The following is a 13,612-nucleotide window of genomic DNA, read 5'->3' as shown; positions in this document are numbered from 1 at the left end:
TCCCTAGCCATAAAAGAAATGCAAATCAAAACAACATTGAGATATCACCTCACTCCAGTTAGAACGGCAAAAATCAAGAACTCTAACAACAACAGATGCTGGAGGGGATGTGGACAGAAAGGAACCTTACTTCTTTGTTGGTGGGAATGTAAACTTGTTCAACCACTTTGGAAAGCAGTATGGAGGTTCCTCAAAAGACTTCACATAGAACTCTCCTATGACCCAGCAATCCCACTTTTGGGCATTTACCCTAATGTTCACAAAAAAGACCACACTAAATCTACCAGCACAACTATGTTTATTGCAGCATTATTTACCATAGCTAAGATATGGAACCAACCCAGATGGCCCTCAGTAGATTAATGGATCAAGAAAATGTGGTATATATACACAATGGAATTCTATGCCTCCATCAGAAAGAATGACATTTCTCCATTTGTTAGGAAATGGAAAGGCTTGGAAAAAATTATATTAAGTGAAGTAAGCCAGGCCCAAAGAAACATAGGTCCCATGGTTTCCCTTATTTGCAATATCTAGTATAGGTATGAGTCAAGCGGAAAAAGTCAGATAATGTGATGTTAGGAAAACGAACCTCAAATATGTATTTTAATGTTTTTGTTTCTTTCATGCATGTGTTTCTAACGCATTTATAAGATTATTTCTTTGTTGCTTTGTATGTCCCTCCCCCACAGTGTAACCCCCGCTTTCACTATATTTGATGTCAGTATAACATGTGGAGGAGATGGGGACAAACAAGTCGTTTAAGGATTCAGGTGGACCTGTTGCAACAATGAGAAGTACAAAATGTCATGTCAAAACCAGCTTTACAATGTCGGTGTGGGGAGGGGAGGGGGGGTATTATTGGGTGGGGGTGAGGGGGGAGGGTGGGAAGGGAGGTGAAGGGTAAACAAAGGAGGAGGCTGCAATGCTTGGTAAGAAATATATGCATTATCCTGCCCATGTAATTGTAACCCCTCTGTACAGTATGTTCTCAAATAAAATAAAATTAAATTAAAAAAAATCTATTTAGCCCAACACAAACTTCATCTAATTGATCCTTTAGTAAATTCAACTTTGCAATTTTCACTTCTTTGCATTTTCTCCATGCATGAATGAAACCAAGAAATGAAGGATCATAAATAACCACTTGAATCTGTTTGCATCTGTAGTAATATGTATGCAAATCTTTTTCTCATTTTCTATACATCATCAAATAACTATTTGCATACAATATACACTTAGGTATAAATATTCTAAAAACTGATGAAATCCAAGTATGTCAATATATTATAGAATGTGAATACAAGTATTTATAGTGCTATTAATATTACAGTCTACATGTTACATTAATTATAAAAATGTTATTACATATTTTATCAGAGAAATTAGTATCCTCTGATTTTGGTGTCTGAGTCCTACTAGCAGGCCTTAATTAAAATCAAAGGAGATCTGTATTTGTTGGCTCAAACGAATATTTCTGAAAGCAATTGACTCATAGGGGATTGTTCAAATATATCAGAAGGGCCTTAGAAAGTTGTACCACGTTTACATGATTACCTATGATTGATTCAAGAGCCACTAAGCAATCATATTTCACTTTACCATCACTGTAATTATTCCCATTGTAAGAAGAATCATTCACATAAGCCATATGATATAAGCTTGTCCTTAAGTTATTATTTTCTACGAAATTATATCCAAATGATACACTACACTGAGTTAAAGCAAAAGTTGCAAAGTGTATTGGACGATGTAACTCCTTCCATATATACATGTTGAAATTCTATTCCTCTGTCTGGTGACATTAGAATCAATATTTCAGAGATAACACTACAATAATGATCCTGATAAAAGAAGCCTTATATAACTACTCTGACATGTGAATGTCCAGCAAATGATGAACCAGAAATTGGACCCCCATAAGACAAGGAATTGCTTTGAACAACCATTTTTATAATCAATGTCTAAATTTCGAGCATATGGGTAATATACTCCTGATGGTTTTAAAACACTTACTTTGAAGTATTCTCTTATAACAGCTCAAAGGCTGACAAAAGACAAAGTAGTTTTGAGTTAATATCCTAAATTCTGATAAAAAGAGATTCATAATGTTTTATTATTTGAATTTTAATCTCCAAGTCTCCAACATAAAATATTTTAAAATGGGAGTTGATTTGAGGTTTAACTCTATTCAACTATCATAATTAATATTTTCAATATTTTTATTATCTTTAAGTAGTTGTACAATGGAATTGCCATTCACTGAAACAGTTTATGGATACAGTGCATCTTGATCAATGTCACCTCTTTCAACATTCTCATCCACCCCTTCCAATCAACCCAGTCCTTATGTAACTCAAGATTATGTTATGGAATTACTTGCCATTTAACCAAGCAGTTTATGTGTACAATGCACCTGAAATTGAGTTACCACTTCAACATCTTCACCCCCATTTCACACTACCCTTTGCTTTGTATATTTCAATTCTGGGAATTATACAATGGATTCTTGCCCGTATTCTATCCTTTTCACCTTCAATTTCCTACCCCTCCTATATTGCCCTCCCCAGTTGTCCTGTCTTGTAGTACATATTTACTGGTATTTATTTTGTTGGGCTTTGACTTAGTCTTTTTTGTCTTTTCTTTTTTTGTTTGTTTGATTGTTTCTCCAAAATTTTATTTTAATTTAAATTACAGGACCAGCCAGATATTCTGATGAGAAAGTCACTTTTCCTCAGGAGATGGGAAATACTTCCATGGCATAGTTAACAACTGTATACATCTCTACTTTTTTGTGTTTATCAAGGAAGCGCTAAAAAAATCACATTAGGTCACTGACTTAAGTAAAATTAAACCTTTATAACACAAAATTTCCATAGTGTTTTCTAAAGTAGTTGAACAAGATTACATTCCCACCAACAGTGTAATAGAGTTTTCTTTGGGCCACAACCCTATCAGTATCTTTGATTGTTCATTTTTTTTCATAATTACATTGTAACAAGGGTGAGATGAATCTGTGTTGTTTGCATTTGCATTTCTTTTATGGAGAGAGATGTGTCTATTTGTCATTTTTTTTAATTGGTTGTGGGGCCTAAACTCGGGGCCTGGGCACTGTCCCTCAGCTCTTTAGCACAGGGCTAGCACTTTACCACTTGAGCCACAGCACCACTTCCAACTTTTTCTGCTTATACGGTGCTAAAGAATTGAACCCAGGGCTTCATGGATGCAAGGCAAACACTCTACACTGAGCCACCTTCCTAGCCCCTTATTTGTCATTCTTACTTCTTCTAAGAAGTTCTCTTTAAGTCTTTACCCCATATATTAATTGGATTCTTGTTTATTTGAGGGTTTATTTTTGTTGGGCTTAACTTTTTGATCTCTAAATATGGGTTAGTTATGTGAACCCTTGTCTGATGCTTACCTAGTAAAAATCTTCTTCCATTCTGTTCTCCTGCTAACTATTTCCTTTGCCATGAAGAAAATCTTCAGTATGATGCAATTCTATTGATCCAGAAAGAATGAAAATACACCATTAATAAGAAATGGAAAGACTTGGAACAAACTTATACGAAGAGAAGAAAGACAGACTCAGAGAAATATAGATTTCCTAATTTACCTCATTTCTTGTAGTAGAATGTGCCTCTAATTCTGCAAGTAAACACAGTTGGATGGTAAAAGAAAAAACATTACACTTAAACATGATAAATTTTATGGGATTCTAAACATTTATACGGTGAGATCAGGGGAGGATGCCGTTTGAATAGGATCACGAAGGCTCAATAGCTATATGAATATTATGATATAAAATAATGTTCATTAAAATGATCTCCAAGAAATGATGAGAGTTTTTTTTTAATATTTTGCTTTTTCCTTCTGTGTTGTGATAGTGTTATTTTTTTTTAATTTCTGCACCTTTGGTCTTATATGTAAGTTTGGAAAGTGCAAGGGGGAACACAGAAATGGAGGGACAAAGGGTGAACAAATGCATCAGTGCTACTCAATGGACACTACATTATAGAAGAACTATACAACTTTTTGGGGAGGGAGGTTGAAAGGGAAAAACTGGGAGACCAAGAAGAAAGAGGGGACACTGTTCAAAAAGAAATGTGCTCACTATGTGACTTAAGTAATTGCAACCCTTCAGTACATCATCTTTATTGTAGCCAGAGTACCTCAATAATATTAGATAAAATATGCTTTAAATTAAAAGTGGTATGAATGTAAAAAGAAACAAAGAAGGACATTAAATATTGATAAACTTTCCATCACAGGGATATAACAATTCTAAATATTCTAGAGCTCCCAAAATCATCAGACAAATTCTACTTACCCTAAAAACATGCATACGTCCAAATACATTGCTGGTTGCTTGAATACATTATTCTTACCTCTGGACAGGCCATCCAGATAAAAATTTAGCAAAAAAAGTCAGAGCTAAATAAATACATTGACAAGCTATACCTAACAGATATCTACAGAATATTTCACCTAGCAGTGTCACAATATATATTCCTCTCAGCATCCCATGGAACGTTCTCCAAAATAGATCATATCTAGATCACAAGAAAAATATGTCATAATTCAAAAATAAAAAATAAAATTACTCTTTGTATCTTGTCAGTCCACGATGGGACCAAGTTTAATCTCGACATCAAAAGAAATCACAGAAAATTCTGAAACTCACAGACTGAATAACACATTGCTAAATCATCAGTGACTCACTGAAATGATATGGAAGGAATTTCCAACATTTATGGAATTCAGTGGAATTGAACACACAAAATACTACTACCCCTGGGACACAATAGCACAGGCAATACTCAGAGAAAAATTTCTTTGAGTATATCATCAACAAATTAGAACAATATTGAACCAGCACTAATGATGCACCACTAGGTCCTTGAAGAGCAGGAACAAGCCAAACCAAAACCTGTATACAGAAATAATACAAATTAGATTAAAGAAATAAATGAAGCAGAGTCTAAAGAAAAACACAGTCATGATTGAATTTTATCTACTAGTAGCTCAAAAATTTGACAGATTAATGTCAACATAGCTTTTTTCAGAGATAGACTCACCCAGCCCAAAGGAGTGAACAAAACAAACTTCTAAGATTCTAAGAAAAAACATTTTGTTTACCTTTTTAAAATAAATTTACTCTGTTGTTCTTATTAAGGTGATTTATAGATGGATTACAATTCCATGAGTCAGGTAATGAGTACATTTCCTTTTGTGAAATGTCTTCATTCCCCTCCCTTGTTCCCAGTCTCACCCTGCTGTCCCCCACCCATGTGTTAAATAGATAACTTTCATCAATGTTCAATGAATTCCATTGCTGCAATTTTTCACTCTTTTCCCTAATGCTCTGTGCCCACCTCCCCACTTTTCTGAAGACGTACAATGAATAGACCAGGCATAAGTTAAAGAAGACCAAATCATCACAAACTATAAACAACAACAAGCACAAATCCAAAAAGGAATTTTCTGTTTTCACGACTCACGGCCTGTTTAATTATGTCTATCTTGTTATTTAAATATAATTGCTTTTTATCATAAAGTCAATTCAAGGATTAAGGTGTGATAACATAATTTTCCTTTCTATTTAATAATGTTTTTTATTTTAATATTAAGGTTGAAAATAACCCAATTCAAGTTTTAGTGAAATTTGAAGGTTCAGATTTAAAGTTTCAAAATGGCTAATAGTTCCATTTTGGCAACGAAAATGAAAAACGCATGTTTTATCCTCAAGAATGTCATTATTTCATGTGCAAAGAAGAAACTAAATGCAATATTAATTCAGTGGAAATAAGGAATAAAAAACTTATTCAATGCATCAATTCCATAGATCATATCTATTGATAAAATTAATAAAACTTGTTTTAAGTAGATTACTTAAGACATGATTTAAGTGATAATTTTCTTTTCTAGGTGTAGTTGATATAGAAATCAAAGCCCAAAGATTCCAGAGTTCTGTGTGCTTGATACATGTGAATTTACACATATGCTTGTCTCATCTCAATATTATTTGAACTGAGAACCGGATTAGAATAAATAAATCATGCAAATGTTTAGCTGTATTTTGTGAGTAATATGTTCGTTTTATATCTATTTTATTTGAAAAATCTGGAAAATTTATTTAAGTCACATCAACATTAATGAGAAATAAATATCTCCTAGCTCCTTAAAAGAGAATCAATAAAAAAAAGGAAACAACAAAGAAAAAATTGAACCCCATTTTGTACGTGGTTTTTGTATATTGTGGTGCTTTGCAAGTGTGGATTATGTGACTATCCCATGAATCTTGGCTCAAATCACAAGGGCTAGTAGAAGAAATTTTCAAAATCTAGAGCAGCTAACACAGCTGTGCAGTTTTTTGTAGGTTTCACTACAGTCACAGCTGGACATCAACTGTACAAAGGTACTAATACTACTGATTTGGAGGCAAGAATGTGATGAAAAACAAACTTTTATCTTCTTAGATGAAGTTAGAAGACCACACTTTAACAGCTTACTAAACGATCAGCCCTTTGAATAACAGTGCCATTTTTAAGGCACTCTAGATAATTGAAATCCTTCATCCCTGCACAACCATTAATGCCTTTCACAAATCATTGCCGAGGGCAATTTCTAGTTCTATTTGATATTTCAAATGGCTTAGGAGTGACATAAACAGTAATTCAATTTTTGAGAAAACTTAATTTAGATTAAGCAAACAAATCAGATTCAACTCCATAGCATACCCTTTAGGGAAAATGAATTAAGGAATAGGGCATGTCCTTTGTTATTTAATATTAGACATAGGGCAAAATGCCAGAAACAGAATCTGCAAGACGGAAACAGAAGTCTTTGTTAAGATATATTAAACATTACCTAGGGACAAGTAATTTTACCTACATTTTCTATTATATGATGATATATTTTTGTCTGCTAATCAGAAAGACTCAAAAAGATTTTTAATTATGATATGAAAAATGCATCATCATGAATGAATGAAATCAGGAAGTAGATGGCTCAGGAGCTGGTTGGTTCTGTTAAATATTCTCATTAGTTTGAATGATCTGATGTTTTTGTATGTGCAAAATTATGAATGTATTTTATGTCTGGACAAGAAAGTTTGATTATTAGATCATTGTCTGATACCCAATGTTAAGAAACTAACCTAAGTCAGAGTGTTAAATATATATGGGTGTGTGCGTGTGTCTGCAAGTTTATATTTAGACGGCAGTACCTTAATTCCCTCAGGGTATATACTTAATTCTATTAGTTATAATACATTAATGACAGTACATTAACATTTTGAGACATATTTATATGTTCCTATGATTGCATGAACAAACTAAAATTTATGTTTTGGCTATGAGTTTTTGAAATGTCAGCTGAAAGTATAAGCATTTGGAATCTTGAGAAAGATATCAATGGCAAACATTTCAGTATAGATCAATTTTAGACAACCCTTGCAAGGATCTGTAATTTATATGAAATGCAACTTTCATTGAATTTCCAAGGCTACAATATTCTAGAAATTTGTAGGAAAACCAGTTAAATTATGGAAACATAAAAGTAATGTGATTATTGTATACAGTTTTACATTTTATTTTCGTCAAGTAAAAGTACTATTTATTGCTTCTGTATAGGAAGGAAAACCATAATTATTAGAATTTGTGCCGTATTTCACATTGGGAAACTTTGTCTGTATCAAAAAGTTTATTTCTTTTGTTTCTGCTTTCCTATTCATGATTCTGTTTCTCATAGTATTATTCTAAGGACTTTTTCTTTTTCCCAGTTTGGAGTTGAACATACCTCATGCTCTCAGTTTGTTTGCTAACAGTAGTCAGTCTACCATTTGAATCATGTATCCAGCCCAGAAATTTTTGTAGTTAATTGGAGAGATAACCTCATGAACTTTCCTCCCAGCCTGAAAACCATTATCCCTGGAGTCTCATCCTTCTTAATCACTAGGATTATAAATTTGAGTCATGGACCCCAAGAGTCAATGATTTTTCATATCTTATAGATTGCACATGTTTGCTAGTAGTTGTAATAATAAACTACCACAGATTGGGTTTAGGATTAACACTGTAAATACATTGCCTCTGAGTTGGTGGAACTAGAACTGCAAGATCAGAGTTGGCTTCTGATTCCTCTTTCCTTGGCATATTCAAAGCATTCTGCTACTCTTGGAGGAGACTTCAACTTAAATGCTACCTTTGAGATTCTGTTTCCATCTGCAGTCACTTGCTAAGACAATGGGTTTTTGATCTTTAGTATGATTTCAGTGGGACAGAACCCAACACATTACATATTACTTAATTGATAGAAGAAAAACTCTAATAGAAAATTATTTGTTTTGGGCATGGAAGTTATGGTTATACTGTACAAAATAGTAAAAGAGGTAAACGTTTTATTAAAGCTTGTAAAAAGAGTATGAAGTCTTGACGTTAGACATGCCAAATTCTTACACTGGCACACCCTTAAATTCCTAGAGGTACCAGAGGATTTAACCTGAAACCCTATACTTGTGAAACAGCATCTCTACTACTATCATACCTGCAGATTATAATTGGATTGCTTACTTTGAGTTAGTATCACTATGCCTGGGCCTGCTTGGACTGCGGTCTTCTTAACACAAGCATAAAACATTGCACCCAGCAAATGGTTAGAATTTCTGAAACATCTGGAACATCTGAAACATTTGTGTCTGGGATCGCCTGAAACTGGAATTCTCTAATCTCTGTTTTCCAAGTAGATAATATTTTAGGTTTGAGCCACTTTAACCAATAAAAGCATACAATTTCAAAATATCTTGATATTGCATATATTTGTGCTTAAAATGTATGGCTAACCTTAATTTTCACCCGCTTTTTTTAGTACTCTGAGTTGAAAACATTGGCATTCTTGATATTAGTGGCTTTGTTTTGGATGGAATCCCATCTCAATCAAAAAATTCTTCCAAAAGTTTATGTCAATAATCATGGAAAAGAAGGCTTCAGGTTGGAAAAAACACACTGTTAATAAATTTATAAATGCAGTATACTCATAGTGTTAGTCAATGGTTTCTTTAGTGTGAGGAGGAAGGTAGAAATGTGAAAGATGTAAGGTCTCTGTAGAAATACTGTAGCTGTCACTTCAGGTTATCTTCCTTCCCTAAAGCTTGCTTTATTAAAACCCTCTGGGTGCATATTGGTTGGACTGATTAGTAATCTTCTCCAGGAAATGAAGCTGATTTTACAAGGCTGATGGTGTGGTAAATAAAAGAATGATCAGAATAAGCACTGATATTGTCACAGATTGAGCAGATCAGATTAACTGCTGAACAGCAAAACTAAGCAAAGATTCAAGTCTCATTATTCACATTGGAACATATGTAGATAGTACATAAACACATACATATAAATATACATATACATACATACATGAAAATTTAAATAACCAGTAGAATATATAGAAACTTGGTATGACAAGTGTTAATCTATATGAAATTGGTTGCAGGAAAGGTACAGTAAAATATAAATAGTTTAGCATAGATCTTGCATAGATTTTGTAAAGGATGAAAATTTTTCCTTCATTATACACTTTACAAATATCTTTAGAGTTCGGGGAAGATGGCAGAGGAGAAGCTGGAGGCTAAACAAGCTCTCGCATAGAAAGCAGTTTTAGTGTTCCAGTGAACAGTCCTAAGCCAAAGAGTCACAACAAGTGTGCCATCACAGGACAGGGAATTAGGCCAGAGAGGGAAAATCCAGGCAAGGAGACAGATCTGAGCAATTGCCAGCAGCCACCGCTGCGAGGCGTTGGCCCTAGCCATCATACCTGCAACACAGAGAGTCTGGGATGAAGAAGCCCGATGCGGTGGTAGAGCAGATTCTACTCAACACCAGCAAGAACCGACAAGGAAAAGACATCTTCATCCTGCAGTTCGCCGCAGACCAGAGAAGACCCAGGAACCAAGACTCAGCATGAGTAGAAGCCTAACGTCCTCACTCCTTCTCAGGGAGCAGAAGAGGGGAGGCCACCCCTTCCCCCCCCACTACCAGAGATCTCCATCTTTGATACTGATGAACTAGCTCCAACTCAGGCCTTGGAAAAAAACTTGAGTCATTTAGCAGGTCACAAGAACCTAACTGACCTGCCAGACTCAGCTGCACCAGGGAAAAGTCACCCAGCTCAGGGGCAAGCCCCACGAGTGTCTTTCTTCACTGGGTAATCAGAGTCAGAGGCTGCTCCTCCCTTTATCAGTGTCAACAATCAATTGAAATTCAGTAAACAGAAACCCTGAGTGTGGCTCCAGGCTAGGCTCTGTGAGTTTCTCACAAACTAACTGCTGTTTGCTGAAAGGCCTCAACTCTACCTAGTCTCATCACAGCATCTCCAAGACTTGAGGAAATAGCCATCTCCCTCTTTTGTGATACTCAAAGCAGATCTCCCTCCCATTGAACTAACCTGGGAGGAGGATCACAAAATCTTGGGTAAAGCAGAGCGTTTTTCTGCCTGCTCAAACAAACTGACTTAAACCAACCAAGCCACAGGAAAATCAAACACCACAAGCAGACCAGAGACTCCAACAAGAGGCTGGTAACAGACACAAGGGAGATGCAGCATCTTCCCACCTCTCCCAAAAAAAAAACAAAGAATTTTTTTCTTTTGTTATTTTTTGTACATTTTATAAAAAATTTTTTTCTATAACTTTTTAAAATTTTTAATTTTTACCTTTTTTGGAAAAAAATATTTTCTAGTAACTTTTTTTTCTTCCTTTTATAACTTTTATTTTTATTTTAGGGGTATATGTGTGTGCATTCTCTTTCTTTCTTTTTCTTTTAAAAGTTTATTTTATTTTATTTTTGTTTTTTTGTTTAGCTCTACTGAACTTCTGATCTTTTCTCTTTCTTTCTCATTCTTTTCACCTTTTCTCCTCTTTCGTTCTTCTTTATGTGACTTAATTGCTGTTCTTCACATCCTCTGATACACCCATAGTCGATTAATAGACCTTATCCCACATTGTGTACACACTTAATCCAGAAATTTATTACTCAATTCAAAACTTCTTAGACTTAAATTCCTTAATAGCAGTAATACCTCTTTCTACCTACATAATATTTTAAGTATTTTTATTTTTAAGTTTTTCACATCTCCTTTATATTCCTCCCCTTTTCTCAATATATCCACGTTCTTCTCTGAATATTTCATATTCAAATCTGTATAATTTTTCAGCATTGCTATGTTAATTTTTAATTTTTACTTTTCTAAATTTTGGGGTCTTCTTTTTCCCCTTTCTCTTTCTTCTTATTTCTCTCTCTCTCTACTTTCATCCTATCCAACCTATTTCCTGCTTTATTGTGCCTTAATCCATGATACATAATTAAATGGAAGCATAATTTAATACCTAATAACTATTAGTAATATATGTAATTTAATAATATATAGACATCACATTCAATAATTATATTTATATATTTAAATATACAGTGCAAGATACACCTACATCTTTCTGTATATATATATATATATATATATATATATATATATAGGTATTTGCAATAATTTACACACCTATACATTTATATATTGGCCACTCCTGGGGCTAGAACTCATGTCCCGGGAACTGCCTGGAGGTGAATTTTTTTGAGGCTGTGGTGCTTACACTGACCCCATGATGATTTGGGCATTCCAGGCCCTGAGTTCAAATTCCAGCAGTGGCAAAGGCAATAGGTGGAGTAAGAATCCAATGTTGACCTGTTTTCCTTTCTTTGGAAATATTGTGTCCTAGGTACAATATGTAACATTTATGCAAATACATATATGATATGTATTATACAAATGTATATAAATATTATTTTTGCCAGCTCTGGGCTTGGAATTCACACCCTGGAAATGCTCTTGGATTTTTTTTCTTCCAGGGGGTTAGCTTCCACTTCACCCAGAGCACAATAGAGTTACCCAGTTCCTGAGTTCAAATCCAGGTATGGCAGATAAAATGGCCTAAATTCCTAGCCAGGACCATATCTTATTGGGGGGCAGGCACGGGGCTTGAACTCAGGTCATCACAACTCTGCCTCAGCATTGATTACCCTAGGCTGGGGTGCAGCTTTTACACACACAGATGATCCAGGGATCCTAGGACCCGAGTTCAACTCCCAGCCCTGCAAAAAAAAAAAAAAACCAAGATGGAGGAAGAAATACCAGGAACTTTTACTCAACAGTTTTACCTTTGTTTCCTTTGCACTGTGACCATCCTGGATCTCAATGACTCGGTTGAAATTGTACCTGACCTTGCATGGCCGAAGGCTGGTGGGCTCTCAGTGAAGCCTGAGCCCAACCCAGACAGCTCGGCCCTGGGTTCGATCATGGGAATGCCAACTACACAAGCTGAAGATCCTAAAGAACTCGTTCTTATCTATAGGAACACTAGTAGAATGTTTGACATGAACTAATTAAATTACTAATTAGCTAGTCTTTCTAGTATAAGATTGTACACAATAAATATAGGCCATTGATTAATTTAATTAATATTTTATTAAGTCTCCTACCGTGATAAATTAATGGAGGTATAATTTGATACCAAATAATTGGTAATAATAGAATATATAAAAATAAGATATAGACATCATTCTTTATATAAAGTAATACACTAGAATCTACATAAATATATGTCTCTCTACATAAATTTATTTATAGATGCATATACATATACACACTCTGCAGTATACACATCTGCTTATATATTGGCCACTCCTAGGGCTTGATTTCAGGTGCTCAAATTTGCCCGACAACTTCACTCGCATCAGACTGCTGTGTTAACATTGACCCATTCATGAAGTGGGCCATCTAGACCCAGAGTTCAATTCACAGAACTCTCAAAAACTTAATCCTGGTGAAAGAAGCCAATTGTCCCACTTGCTTTCCTTATCAGTGAAAGTTCTGTGTCTCAGGAATGATGGATAATACATAGGCAAATCTATTCCCTATGTAATAGGATGTAAAAAAATTTATACATGTAATCATACTCTCTAAAATATATAATAAATACATAAAAAAAGAAAACGAATAACTACACTAACTGTAATATGCAGTAAACATGTATATTAAGTATAAATCAGGTATTTAAAATATATACGAATATTATTTTTTCGAGTGCTAGGGCTTGAATTCAGCCCCTGGGCACAGGCCTGACTTTCTTGTCTTCTAGCACGGTGGGCTTCCCCTTCTCACACAGTGCTGCAGATTTACCCAGACCCTGAGTTCAAATAACAGTCCTGGCAGAAAAAATGGTGTGAATTCCAAGCCAAGGAGCTCTCATAATTTTTAAAATATTTTTAATGTATATATGTATTTTCATTTTGTCAAGTACAAGGTTGAACTCAGGGCGTGGCAACTCTGCCTCAGCATTGATCACCCTAGATTGGGTTGCAGCCACTGGATCCACAGCCGAACCTGGGTTCCTGGGCCTCAATGGCTGAAAGGAAAAAAAAAAAATTAAAACGACACAGAATAAAAATACAGAAACTTGCAGATGGCTGCCAGTTTTACATTTGTTTTCTTTTCAAGGTGACCATCCTGGGTCTGAATGACACAGATGAAAAATGTTCATAACCTGGCATTGCTGAAGGCTGGCAGG

Source organism: Dipodomys spectabilis, unplaced genomic scaffold, assembly GCF_019054845.1.
Source record: "Dipodomys spectabilis isolate Male_0828 unplaced genomic scaffold, ASM1905484v1 ptg000336l, whole genome shotgun sequence".
Lineage (NCBI taxonomy): Eukaryota > Metazoa > Chordata > Mammalia > Rodentia > Heteromyidae > Dipodomys > Dipodomys spectabilis.
The sequence above is the reverse complement of the archived record's forward strand: the minus strand, read 5'-3'. Positions refer to the sequence as shown.